The sequence below is a fragment of the Mus musculus genome, chromosome 2, assembly GCF_000001635.26.
Source record: "Mus musculus strain C57BL/6J chromosome 2, GRCm38.p6 C57BL/6J".
NCBI classification, from domain to species: Eukaryota; Metazoa; Chordata; class Mammalia; order Rodentia; family Muridae; genus Mus; species Mus musculus.
In genome coordinates this window covers 166,380,016-166,392,316 of record NC_000068.7, presented here as the reverse complement: position 1 = coordinate 166,392,316, position 12,301 = coordinate 166,380,016, and the positions used below count along the sequence as shown (strand labels likewise).

At 52.2% G+C, this 12,301-nt stretch overlaps 1 long non-coding RNA gene across 1 annotated transcript; it reads left to right on the top strand.

Annotated features, from left to right (window-relative positions):
• Positions 1 to 2,212: 2,212 nt before the first annotated feature.
• Positions 2,213 to 11,665, top strand: Gm14268 (predicted gene 14268). Its single transcript, NR_166205.1, has 3 exons — positions 2,213 to 2,307; positions 10,820 to 10,932; positions 11,328 to 11,665. It is a non-coding gene; the product is annotated as a predicted gene 14268 (long non-coding RNA).
• Positions 11,666 to 12,301: the final 636 nt, after the last annotated feature.

Here is a 12,301-nt window from a genome sequence, read left to right as displayed (position 1 = left end):
TGGACTGTCGGAACCACCGTGAGGAACATGGAGAAGGCCTTCACATTTAGAGCTGAAGTCTAAGTATCCCGTAGATGGCCTCTCTGAGCTTCCAGACAATCATTGCCAAGCTAATGATTTGAGCCATGACCTAAGCCAGAGTCCCCATTTCCCCAGCCCCGGGTTTGTCATCATCCTCAGCCTGCAGGCCCCCAATGGTCCCAGCCTCATCAAGGGTCTGTGGACCCTGATCCCTTGTTCCTAACTTTTCTGTGTGGCACTCTAGCAGCAACTAGATGTCCAGGAGTCAGGGAACCCCAACTTTGGCCTCCCCCATCTTAGACTACGTTTTCCTACCCCTGAGCAGTGTCTCCATGCTTCCCCTAAGGGAGACTCGGTCAAACATTCCCTGAGTTTCACCTCCCCACCAACGTGTCCCACACCCCAGTGGCAGGGCGAAACTCCGACCCACAGGCCCAACCCTGCACAGCCTGGGGTAGGCTCCTTTTAATGCATCATGGCGCCACTCAGAGCCTGGTGCCTTGGAGCCCTGAGCTGAAACATGTGTCTCTGGAAGGCAGTAAAGGGATGGTGACAAACTTTAGAAACACAGACAGGTACGCTAGGACCCTGACCCATGTCCCACCCTATGTGTCTAAGAGGTCCAACATACAATGGTCAGAGAAAACAAGTTCAGCGTCTCAGAAGCTCCGGGGAAGCTGTGGTCAAGTTGCTAGCGTCCTCTGTGACTTTACCGAGCTGGGTCCCACTGTGCACAATGGGATACTGCCTTTTTAAATCTGTCTGGAAGCATATTTTCATTATGTTAGCTACATAGATTTAGGAGACAGTTTTCTCCGAGTTCAGCAGAGCCTGGAGCACTGCGGCTTCCTGTGTGGCCCAGTAACAATGAAGTATTTGAGATAGTCCTCCAGCGGAGTGCTCTGACAACCTCTGCCCAGTTCCATTCAGAGCAAGGTCACAGAGCTCTTGGCATCCCTGAGCAGGGCCCCGGGGCTCATGCCTGTAATCCCAGATGCTTAGGAGGCTGAGGCCTGCTCGGGCAAAACAGAGATATTGTAAACAGGGGGCTGAGGATGGGCCTTAGCTGAACAGCACTTAGGGACCTTCTTCATGGTCCTGGGTTCCATCCACAGTGCCACAAAATAATGAACTTGATCTGAACTTGAACCCAGGGAGATGCTAGAGGATCCCAAAACCCAAGTTTTCAATGGCTGTCATCACAGCCTTGGGTCTGATTTTCCTTTTAAAAAAAGAAAGAAAAAAAAACCAACCAACCAACCAACCAACCAACCAAACAAACAAACAAACAAAAAAAAACCCCAACCCTCCAGCCCCAAAGGCAAGGCTGAGAGCTGGGTGACCTGGCTCAGCCCAGTCATTCATTGCGTGTCCTTTTGTCGTTGTGAAGAATAGAACCGTTAACATGCAGTGGATGTTCTGTGGCCTGAACTCTGATTTCCTTATTCTTTGCTGACCAAGGCCTACGGCTGTATCTATGTGACACAATGTGGCCCTAACTGTGGTCTGTTTGAGGCTCAGTCCTTGATGGGGGAAAGGCCAAGGAGGACGCCTCCGGCCTGGGCTGGGGCAGGGGTGGAACATGTTCTGGGGACCCTGTAGGAGACAGTCTAGGTAGAAATTACTGTCCAAGGACTGCAGGCTAGACTGCCTTGGGGCTCAGACAAAGGACAGGCAACTTGGACTCAGGAACCTCTGGGAAAGAAACTGCTGGGCAGGTCCTGGAGGGCAGGGGGGCCTTGACAGGTAAGGGAGTGGCCCTGCAACACCAGGCACTGGATAGGGCCATGCCTTGAGAGTTGCCGCACCTCTCTGTCTGAGCTCTGAGTTGGGGTGATTATCCTGCCAGTCTCAAGAATGAAGCTGAGACCCAGAGAACAGAGTGCCTTTGGCTCTCTGTGCAACCCAAAGTCACTGATGTTCACAGGGACCAGGCAGGGCTGTGAGGGGTGGGACAGGCCAGGTATAAGACCCAGAGAGGAGCGAGCAGCAGGCAAAGCCGGGACCACAGATTCCACTGGGATGAACAAGGGTTGCCACTCAACCCAAGGGCTTTTGCCAAGTCCCTCTGTGACTTTCATCTTCCCAACCTCTCTGTTTAGCCCGGACAGCCTGACAAGACATTGTCCCATTCATAAAACAGTGCAGCTGTTGGCTCTCCTTATGACCTCAGAAAACACATCCGAGGGTCACTCAGCCTGTCAGCCAGCGTTGGAGGCCTTTGCACAGTGCTCCATATGCTGAGAAGGCTCTCTAGACAGAACACAGGGCAGGGCTGTGGGACAGGTGAGGTTCTTTTCCCACCTGAAAAGGGAGGGGTTGGGAAGTGGGGACAGATGGAACCGGGGAGGGGCAGGAGAAAAAGATGGCATGGGGGAGGGGCAGGAGGGGCAGGTGGCATGGGAGAGGGGCAGGAGGGGCAGGTGGCATGGGGAAGGGGCAGGAGAGGCAGGTGGCATGGGGTAGGGGCAGGTGGCATGGGGGAGGGGCAGGAGAGGCAGGTGGCATGGGGAAGGGGCAGGAGAGGCAGGTGGTATGGGGGAGGGGCAGGAGAGGCAGGTGGCATGGGGGAGGGGCAGGAGAGGCAGGTGGCATGGGGGAGGGGCAGGAGAGGCAGGTGGCATGGGGGAGGGGCAGGAGAGGCAGGTGGCATGGAGGAGGGGGCAAAGCAGCCTCTCTGTGGTGTTCACACCAGAGTTCACCATCTCTCACCTGGATGATGAGGTGTGGGGATTCCTGTCCACCCTAACATGCACCCATCCAGGGACTTATGGAGACTTTTTGGTCATTGTGGGGATCAGACACCCATGACAATCTGTGTGACTGGCCCTTCACTGTGTCAGTCTGCCTCAGTTATCGTTGCACCTCCATGGGAACACCTGAGGAGGCTCCTCAGTGTGGCATGCCTAGGGGCGGGCATACAGAAAGCTCTTTCCGGGTCATACGGGTATTTCATAGTGACACCATTCCACCGTCCCTTCACGGGCAGGATGTCTGTAAACCTCCTAACATTGTACCCAGAAAGGTCATGTGGTTTTATGACTATCCCTGCCAATAGCACAGGGTTGGAGAAGTCAGTTAGTGTCTGTCTTTCTCTCCGGCCTGCTTTGATGGGAAGTCTCCTGGACTGGAAGTTTGTGGAGCTGCAGTGGGGGCTCTGGGTGCTTCTTTCTCAGGTATGGTGGCTTGCCTGGGATCCTGGACTTCTGCAGCCTTGGCAGTGACCCTCACTAGCTGATGGCTTATGTGTCTCTAGAGCAGCGGTCCTCAACCTTCCTAATACTATGACTCTTTAATATAGTTTCATCATAAACTTATTCTGTTGCTATTCATAACTGTAAAGTTGATCCTGTTATGAGTTATAATGTAAATATTTGATATGCAGGATAGCTCATATGTGATATCTATAAAAGGGTCAGTTGACCCCCGAGGGGCGGGTGACCTCACAGGTTAAAACCACTGCTCTAGAGTCTGCAACAGGGGATCTGGCCAGCCATCAGTCAGCCTCCCCTTCCCAGGCACCACTGGGCGTCTCTCAGGGAAGTCTTGGATGGAGGTCAGGAGGAAGCTGGGGTGGGTGGCTGCTGTCTGGAGAGGGAGAATGGCACGTGAGTTACTGTCTCAAGCCGAACCTCACTTGGTGGCACTGGAGTGACTGGAAAGCGACTTCACTCTCACCTCCTCCTGGCAGTGTGGCCCTGGTAGGCAGACTTAAGCATGCTGTGCCTCAGTTTACCCATGTGTATTGTGAATGGCAATAGGCCCTGATATAGCAGTAGGGTTAGACACGATCTCAGATAAGCATTTACAGCGGCACTGAGAGCTGCAGGATTTGTATTTCCAGACTCGGTTGTGCATAGATAATAGAAACTTGGCCCTCCATCCAGTTGTGGCTGATTCTGTTGCCATGCCTCTAACTTCTTGAGGCGTTGCCTGGTGACTGTGAGGACCAACATGGCCCTCAGGTGCCAGCCCTCTAAGCTTCTACTTGCAGTCTGTTTCCCGGCTTTGATCGTGGTTATTGGCTCAAGTGGTTGCCATGGAGATGCTCCCTGCACTCAGATGTTCTCTCTGTTACTTCTGTGCATTTGGGGCCATGTGGAAATGACCCCATGGTGTGCAACAGTCCTCTGCAGGCCACATGCATGCTCGGGGCCAGGCGCCTCAGGCTGACACAAGCTACCCACCTGAGGACACACAGCATGCCTGGCTGGTCAGTCCCAATCTGCTTTTAGGGTTTCTCTCCCATCTCACCTGAACTCTGGGGTGCATGGGACTGAAGCTCACATCTGTGTCTTCTTTGGAGCTCTCAGGGCTGAGGAAGGTTCCTAGAAGGGGCCTTACCCACACTCCCCAGCTTTCTAAAGATGCCACAGAGCGAAAATTCCTAGCTTTCACCTCTGCCTTAACTCTGGAACATTGTTACCAGTAGCCAATTAAATAATGCTTTATTTACACACACACACACACACACCCGAGAGTGCCCTGAGTGGCTGCTCAAGGTGAGCCAGGCCTCTCAGTCTGCTCATGACAGGCTCATGACAGGCTACCATGCTGGCCCAGAGAGTGCTCCCACTCCCATACCCTACACATTGGCAGACCATGAGCAGGTGTGCAGGTGACCATCCTGCTTGATCACCAGACCCACCCTATGGGTGCCCCTGTAGCTTTCCTCCATGTGGACAGCTTGCTTTAGTCCCGTACTCACCTTACTGACCCCTAAACCAGTGTTTCTGAACTTGTAGGTTATGACATGACCCCTTTGTGGGTCAAGTGACCCTTTCACAGGGATTGCCTAAGACCATTGGAAAAAACAGATATTTTATATTACGATTTGTAACAGTAGCAAAATTACAGTTACAAAGTAGTAATGAAATAATTTTGTTGTATGTGTGTGTGGGGGGGGGCAGATCAATACAACATGAAGAACTGTATTAAAGTGTTGCAGCATTAGGAAGGTTGAGAACATGCCCTAAATCCACTGAACCAAATGCCGGCCAATTTTCTTCTGCCATCAATCTGGGTGGGGCAGAAATGGCATGGTGTCTGCAGGGAGTCCAGGCTATCTATTCCAGTACAGAGGAGTATGAAGAGCCTCAACCACTGGCCAGCACAGCCTGGGGACCATCTTGGGCAGGAACTGTTTCTGACCCTAGCTGAACAGCTGACCAACTGGGAAAGCCAGCCACCTGCTGTGATCACTGGATGAGGCTGGACTCATTGAGCTGCATGCAGCCCAGAGCCACATGGTCCTGTCCTTAGCGTCCCTGCCCACCCCTCCTGCTCTCTGGCCCCAGCCTGGGAGCCGAGCTTCCCTTGGGTGGGATGCCCACAAAGAGCCCCAGAGCAGATGGTGCCCCAGCTCCGGTTAGCCCCGCCTACCTTTCCTGCATGAAAATGGGGCGTGGCCAGACAGATGCCCACTATGATGCCTCTCTGGCACACTGTGACCTGGAAGAGAATGACATTACTCTCATTTTCCTGAGACGAGTACAAGCTGCGGGAGGTTCTGAGACAAGATACGACCACAGTGCCTCCGGCTTGGGTATCACAGCCTAACCTTAGTCCTGCACTGAAAGCACACAGTGGAACAACTGCCTCCCAGGAGTAGAGGATCCTCAACTGGAAACGAGAACTGTCCACTTCTATAGCAGTCACTGAGGGGTGATGGCCTAATAGTTTTCTAGGAATGCGGGACCAGCTCTCCTCTGGGCCAAAGGATAGGGTCTCCACCCAGAGCTAGGTCTGGGACAAGATGGAGACATAGACACAGATCCTGGCAGCTGAGGGTGGGGTGGTGTGTCTCTGGGTTCTGTCACCAGCTCTAAGCTTGTACCAATCCAAGGCTGGGGCAGGGGTGCCTCCTGGGGAGGGGGGTCTCTGGGCTCCTACATTGTCTTGGCTGCTGAGCACCTGTCCCACACAGTCATAGGACCTCCTTAGGGTTCAGTGGCAATCTGCCACACTCAGAGCCACTTGTCACCCCTGAGAGGACAATCTGATGGCTGCCAGTTCATTCTGCACAGTATCACTAGCTGAGATGCCTCCATGAAGCCTTCCTTCCTAGTATATTACTTAGTCTTCTGTGTCCTTGATGAAAGATGTGTTCCAGGAACCAGAGCCTAAGAGTGACCCAAGGGCAGGATAGCAGGAAGAGCTGGCTCAGAGCCTAGTCAGGAACATGTGCATTCAGTGGATGAATGGTTGGGAGGTGGTGGATGATCAGGTAGTGTTCCAGTTTGAACTTACAATGTTCCCCCAGCTCATGTCTGATCACTTGGTCCCCAGTGGCTGGCATTGATCGGAGGCCATGGAACCTGACAGAGGCAGAGGCTTGCTGGGGAAAACGGTACACTGCAAACAAGCCTTGAGCTTTATAGCTGTGCCTCACTTCCTATCCTCACCATGACAACAATGTGACCAGGGACCTTCAGTTCCACCTGCCATGCCGTCCCATCATGGCAGGCAGTGTTCCCTCAAACCGTGAGCCCACATAGGCCCTTCCCCCTTTGAGTCTGCTTGTCAGAGATTTTGTCACAACAATAAGAAAAGTAACTAAAATGGATTGACACACGGACGGATAGAGTGGATGGACAGATGGATGGACATTACTGACTTTGGCTCCGTTCTTCAGGCTTCATCGCCCACCTCTCCTCTTACTCCAGACACTCCGGCCATAGCTGTTGTTTATTGGACAGCAGGGAATCCTCCTGCTGCAGCGCTTGCCCTTTGTGCCCACGATATTCTTCCCAGGGACACTTCACATCTGCCAGTACTCCTGCCGCGCCCCCTCACTGACTGTCTTGTTCAGAACTGCAAGTCATCCCACCTGCAGCCCGCTCCTTCCACCCATGGCCTTTGCCCTGTCTTCCTCACACTCTGCATCTTCTCATATCTCCTAGTACCCCCACTCCCCTAGCCCAGCCCCCACTCTCATCCCCATCATCCCAGGCAGCAGGCAGCGAGGAGAGTGCTCTCTCCCTGAGTTACATCCTCAGAGTCCGGGTCTCACGCTGGACAGGTAGGCGGCCCCAGGCCGGCAGGGACATGGCCGATCTTATTCTAACACTTGAAACAGTAAGGGCTTGGCACACAGCAGGTTCTCCGTAAACATTTACTGAATGTGGGAACCCTAAGAGATCAAAGGAACCTTCTCCAAACGGATGGGGAGCAAAGAGGACTTTATGAAAGCAACCATTTGAGCCAAGATCTAGACAAGTGTGTATTTCATGGAAGAAAAGTCTAGACATAACTGACTGCTGTTTCTGGGGCTTGGGGCGTGCAGCCTCTCCCAAGCTCACTCTTTCCTCCTTTGTTTCTGGTTTTGTTTGTTTGTTTGTTTGTTTTTGTTTTGGGTCTTGATGCTTCCCAGGGTGCTCAGCTCTCCTGTGTGCTGGTGACAGTTCTTCACAATTAATTCCATGTTTTATTCATGGTTGAGGGTTTTAAAGCTATAAATCACACAGGGCGCTGTGCTCACCTCATCCCAGGCTCCCGTGTCTCGCATGCTAAGCAGAGCTTAGTGTCTCTGGAGAAAGGGCTCCTCCTGGTACTCTGGCTCTGACTGCAGCCGCAGCAAATCAGAGCAAATATGCCTGCATCTGATTTGCAGGATGCTAAACTCCCTGCCCTCCACATTTCCTAAATCACCACAGAGGAGTTGCACCCTTCTAACGCCGGAAAATGCACTGTCTGATTTGCCAGTCCACAGCCGCTGAATTTACTGGGGCACTAAAGGTGCCTTGGCACTGTAAAATATCAGGAAAAATCACCCGGGTGCATGTGTGCCCACAAATTTGCTACTTAGGGGGAAAAAGCCACCGACCAACCTCACATTACTGAATTTATATCCACAATGTAATGGTCAAAATAAAGGGACTAAACCAGCTCAGATTTCTCAGCTTGGAGCAAAATAGTCAGAGGCCTGAATGGCAAGTAGGACAGCAGGATGCCCTGGTTGTAGAAAGGGCTCTGTGTAAGGTCTGTAGCTCTGCCCTCTGTTGGCTTGAACACTCAGAGCCGGTGACTGACATTCTCAGGGCTTCCATTCCCTCCTTGCCACTGGGAGAACAGAGCTCAGCAATGCAGTAGCAGCCAGGGCCACATGTGACCCTTTGTGCCAGGCTCTGGCCTGAGTTCTGGGACAGAACAGAAAGAAAAAGTCACTAGGTCCTGCCTCCTTGGAACTCAGAAAGAAGGGGTCAAGGGTCAACCCTGAGGTCAGATGAGTTCAGGCATCAAAAAGCCAGGTGGCCACCGACTTTACCATCTGATCCACTTCTAGCCGAGTTCTGTTCTATAATGCACCTACCTTCCTGTGGCCATCGCACCTAGCTGGGCTGGACCCATGTCTCTACCATGTGCTGGGAGCCTCAGAACTGGGTGTGATCTCAACCATGCAGTGTGGCACTCAGAAAGAAAAGACCAAGGGGGAAATCCTGAGGCCGGTTGAGTTCAGATGGTGAAACGCCAGGTGGCCCCTGACTTTACCACCTGATCCACGTTGGGCAGAGCAGCGCCACTGTACCCAGGGGCCTTGGCAATTCTACCATGTGAGTGCCTTCTCCTGGCTGTGAGCCTATGAATCTCCCAGCCCACCCACCACCAACACCATGGTTTTCCTGCTTTGTTCCTATGCTGGGGATTGAGCTCAAGACTTCACATTGAGCACTGTGAAGGCTGCAGCACTCAGACATGTTCAGTTGTCTAAGCGGTTCCTCAATCAGCTGATGAAACTCGGAAGGCCAGGCCTCTATGACCTTTGAGCTGCGCCACATCATCTGCCCCTCTTGTCTGGAAGCCTGTAGTTTTCTGAGAAAAATCTCACAAACGAGATTCTGAGATTGATAGTCAAAGCCCAGGCTTGGGACCTTTGTGTACGGTAAGAGGCCTTTGATGGTTTTTGCTTTTTGTTTTTATTTTTTTAAACCTATGTTGCCATTTTGTTTTGTTTCTTTTGTTTGCTGTTGTTGTGTTTTCAAGACAGAGTCTCTGTGTAGCCCCAACTGACCTAGAGCTCCCTCTGTAAACCAGGCTGGCCTTGAATTGACAGAGATCCGCCTGCCTCTGCCTCTGCCTCCCAAGTGCTGGGATTAAAGGCGTGTGCCACCCACCACACCCAGCTATGTTGCCATTTTTTAAGACTTGCTTTTATTATTTTAAGTTACATGTATGTCTGAATGTGGATAAAGCCTGTGTGTACCTTAGAGTCCAGAGGTATGGGATTCTCCTGGAACCGGGGCTACCGGCAGCTGAGAGCCACCCAGGGTGGGTCCTGGTCCTTGAACCCAGGTTCTCTGCCACAGCAGTGCTTACTCTTAACCACTGAGCCATCTCTCCATCCCCCGTATGTCGCTATTCAATCCCCACTCCTTTATCACACTGGAACAATGCACCTTATAAGCCACCTCAAAGGCTCCTTTGCCAGAGAAAATGTCTTTTGCTCCAAAAGCTTGACAGCTCAATTCAGTCCCCACGACACACACACACACACACACACACACACACTCACACTCACACTCACACACACACACTCACACACCAACCACACCTTCATCTTCAGTAAACATCGCCAAGGACTCCTCAGGGGTGAGCAGGTCAGGGTGGGCCTCTTCTCCACAAAGGCCCAGATATCAGAGTCTGGGTCACCCTCAAATGAGGCTGAAGAAAAAGCCAGAGAGACTTCAGGCCACCACGAAGGACTGTTATACACAGCATCCCCATACATATGACACACATTGTTACACAATTTGCCTCCCGCCCCAGTGAGCCCATTTTGCAAAGGAAACTATGGCATATACGGGGTCAAGCTGCTGACATAGAATCCAAGCCTTGGAAGAGCTCATGGGCTTCACACAGAGGCCAACCCTGTCACCCCTCTCTGTCTGCTGAGCACCTGGGGTTATGTTTCCTGAGGCTGCCTGGTTCTCATTTCCTGAGCGGCGCCAAGGTGAAGTGTCAGCCACTCTGTCTCCACAGCCGGGCTCTGCCTGTCTTCGAGGTTTTCTTTTTCTTTTTTTAAAATTTGCATTTATTTACTTTTATGTGTAGGAACGTTTTTGTCCTGCATGTTGTTCACATGAGCTAAGTGTGTGCCTGGTAACCATGCAGGTCAGGAGAGCGTTTCGGATCCCCTGGAACTGGAGTCACAGACCTGAGCTGCCATGTAGAGTCCGGGAAAGGAGCCTGGTTCCTCTGCTAGAGCAGCAGGTGCTCTAGACTGCTGAGCTGTCTGCATGGTTTATGGGGGGTCTTGGGTCACACCGTGTCCTCCATTTTGCTCTGGCTGGCAGACTTGGGATGGGAGCAAGGCTCTGAACCAGCAGCTCAAATCTTGACTCTAAGGCTCCTTAGGCATGGGGCTCCTGGCTGAGCCACCACTAGTCCCTCCTTCCTCCCCACAGGGGTAGATATGGAAATAAGATGTTATAGGGCTGTTGTTTGGACTCAATGAGGTGATGTGTCCCAGTCACAGACATTGACTCCTGCACAAAGTAGGTGTTCAGTTAACACACAAGTCTTCAGGCCCTGCTGGGCCCTGAATCTATTTCATCTGTCCAATAGGAGAAGGGGCAGGGTTCTCCTCGGACTCCTCTATGATGACAGGCATGTGGAAGACACTAAAGGACGCTGACTCTGAGACCCACAGCGTGACTCTGGAGGATGAGATCTGGTCCTTGTGTCCTTGCTTTGGGACCGTCTCATTGACTCTGTCTCTCACTCCTATTTGACAACACACACGTGTGTCTATCACCAAGGAGTCTATGTAACCTAAGTCCTCCCTCTCATTCCCCTTTAGGGCTGAAAGCACGGAATACGTGAACATCCTAAACCTACATCCTCACTGTTGCCTCCATTATCCCGGGACTGCATACACAGTTGAACCCAGCTAGATAGGAGGACCATGTGCAGGTGAGCGGCGAAGGTCCCTCCCCCTTCACGGCTCCATCTTTGATGTGATCACCTCTGTTGTCCAGATCACTTCTGTTTCCCATTGTCACGCCAGCCTTAGCCCAAGGTCTCTCCAGCTATATGAATGTTAGCTCCATGTTCCACCGTGGTGGGCCTGGAGGAGGAGGCCCATCATTTCCTAATATCGAACAGGCATCATGGAACCAGGTCCTCAGCTCCAGGCCTTTCCCACGCCTGGCTCCACAAGCTGCAAGGCCAAAGGGCAGAAGGGAAAGCCCCAAATCTTCCAGCCCAGGAACAGTTCCCTGCATCCTGTTTTTCTGTGATGTCACTGAGACAGCTCGGAGCCCTGCCAGGGAGCCTGAGAAGCCCCATTTGTCATCCTGAATCTCTAGGAGTCTCTGGAAAAGCAGAGTGCACGAGGCTGACAGTTTCCAGTGGCCCCATAGCAGGCTCCACGTGCAGGACCATTGTGATGTGTGTTTCGGGGTCCGGTTGTGATTCTGAGTCCTCTGCTTCCTCCCTTTCGGGGTGTCCAGATGCCTTTGCACACCGGGCTGGAAGGGTGAAGCCGAGACCAGAATAGGTGGAGTTCTGCAGGATCCTGGTCTAGCTGGGCGTGGGTACTAGGAATGAGAAAGTGGGAAGAAGCAGGCCGTCCCCCATTAGCTTAGCTCTTTTAGGTGAAGGCCTTCTCTCATGACCACCAATGAAACAGCTCTCTGAGACAATCTTAGCTCCTGCATATTTCTTTATTGGGATGAGCTTGTATGCATATACTTTATTCAGGGTGAACCAAGGGTTGAATAGTTTTGGGAAAGGGGTAAGAATATTCAGGGTGGGCAAAGGTCACTGGCTGAAGGCTAAGGCACTGTACTGGCTAGTTTTGTGTCAACCTGACGCAAGCTGGAGTTATCACAGAGAAAGGAGCTTCAGTTGGGGAGATGCCTCCATGAGATCCAGCTGTAAGGCATTTTCTCAATTAGTGATCAAGGGGAAAGGCCCCTTGTGGGTGGAACCATCTCTGGGCTGGTAGTCTTGGTTCTATAAGTGAGCAGGCTGAGCAAGCCAGGGGAAGCAAGCCAGTGAAGAACATCTCTCCAAGGCCTCTGCATCGGCTCCTGCTTCCTGACCTGCTTGAGTTCAGTCCTGACTTCCTCTGGTGATGAACAGCAATGTGGAAGTGTAAGCTGAATAAACCTTTTCCTCCCCAACTTGCTTCTTGGTCATGATGTTTGTGCAGGAATAGAAACCCTGACTAAGACAGGCGCTGAGATGCCTCGTCAGCATGGGGAGGCATCCCAGGAATCTCAGGTGCGAGGCTAGGTGACATTCTTCAGATAGGCACTAGGTCCAGGATCCCCCAGGT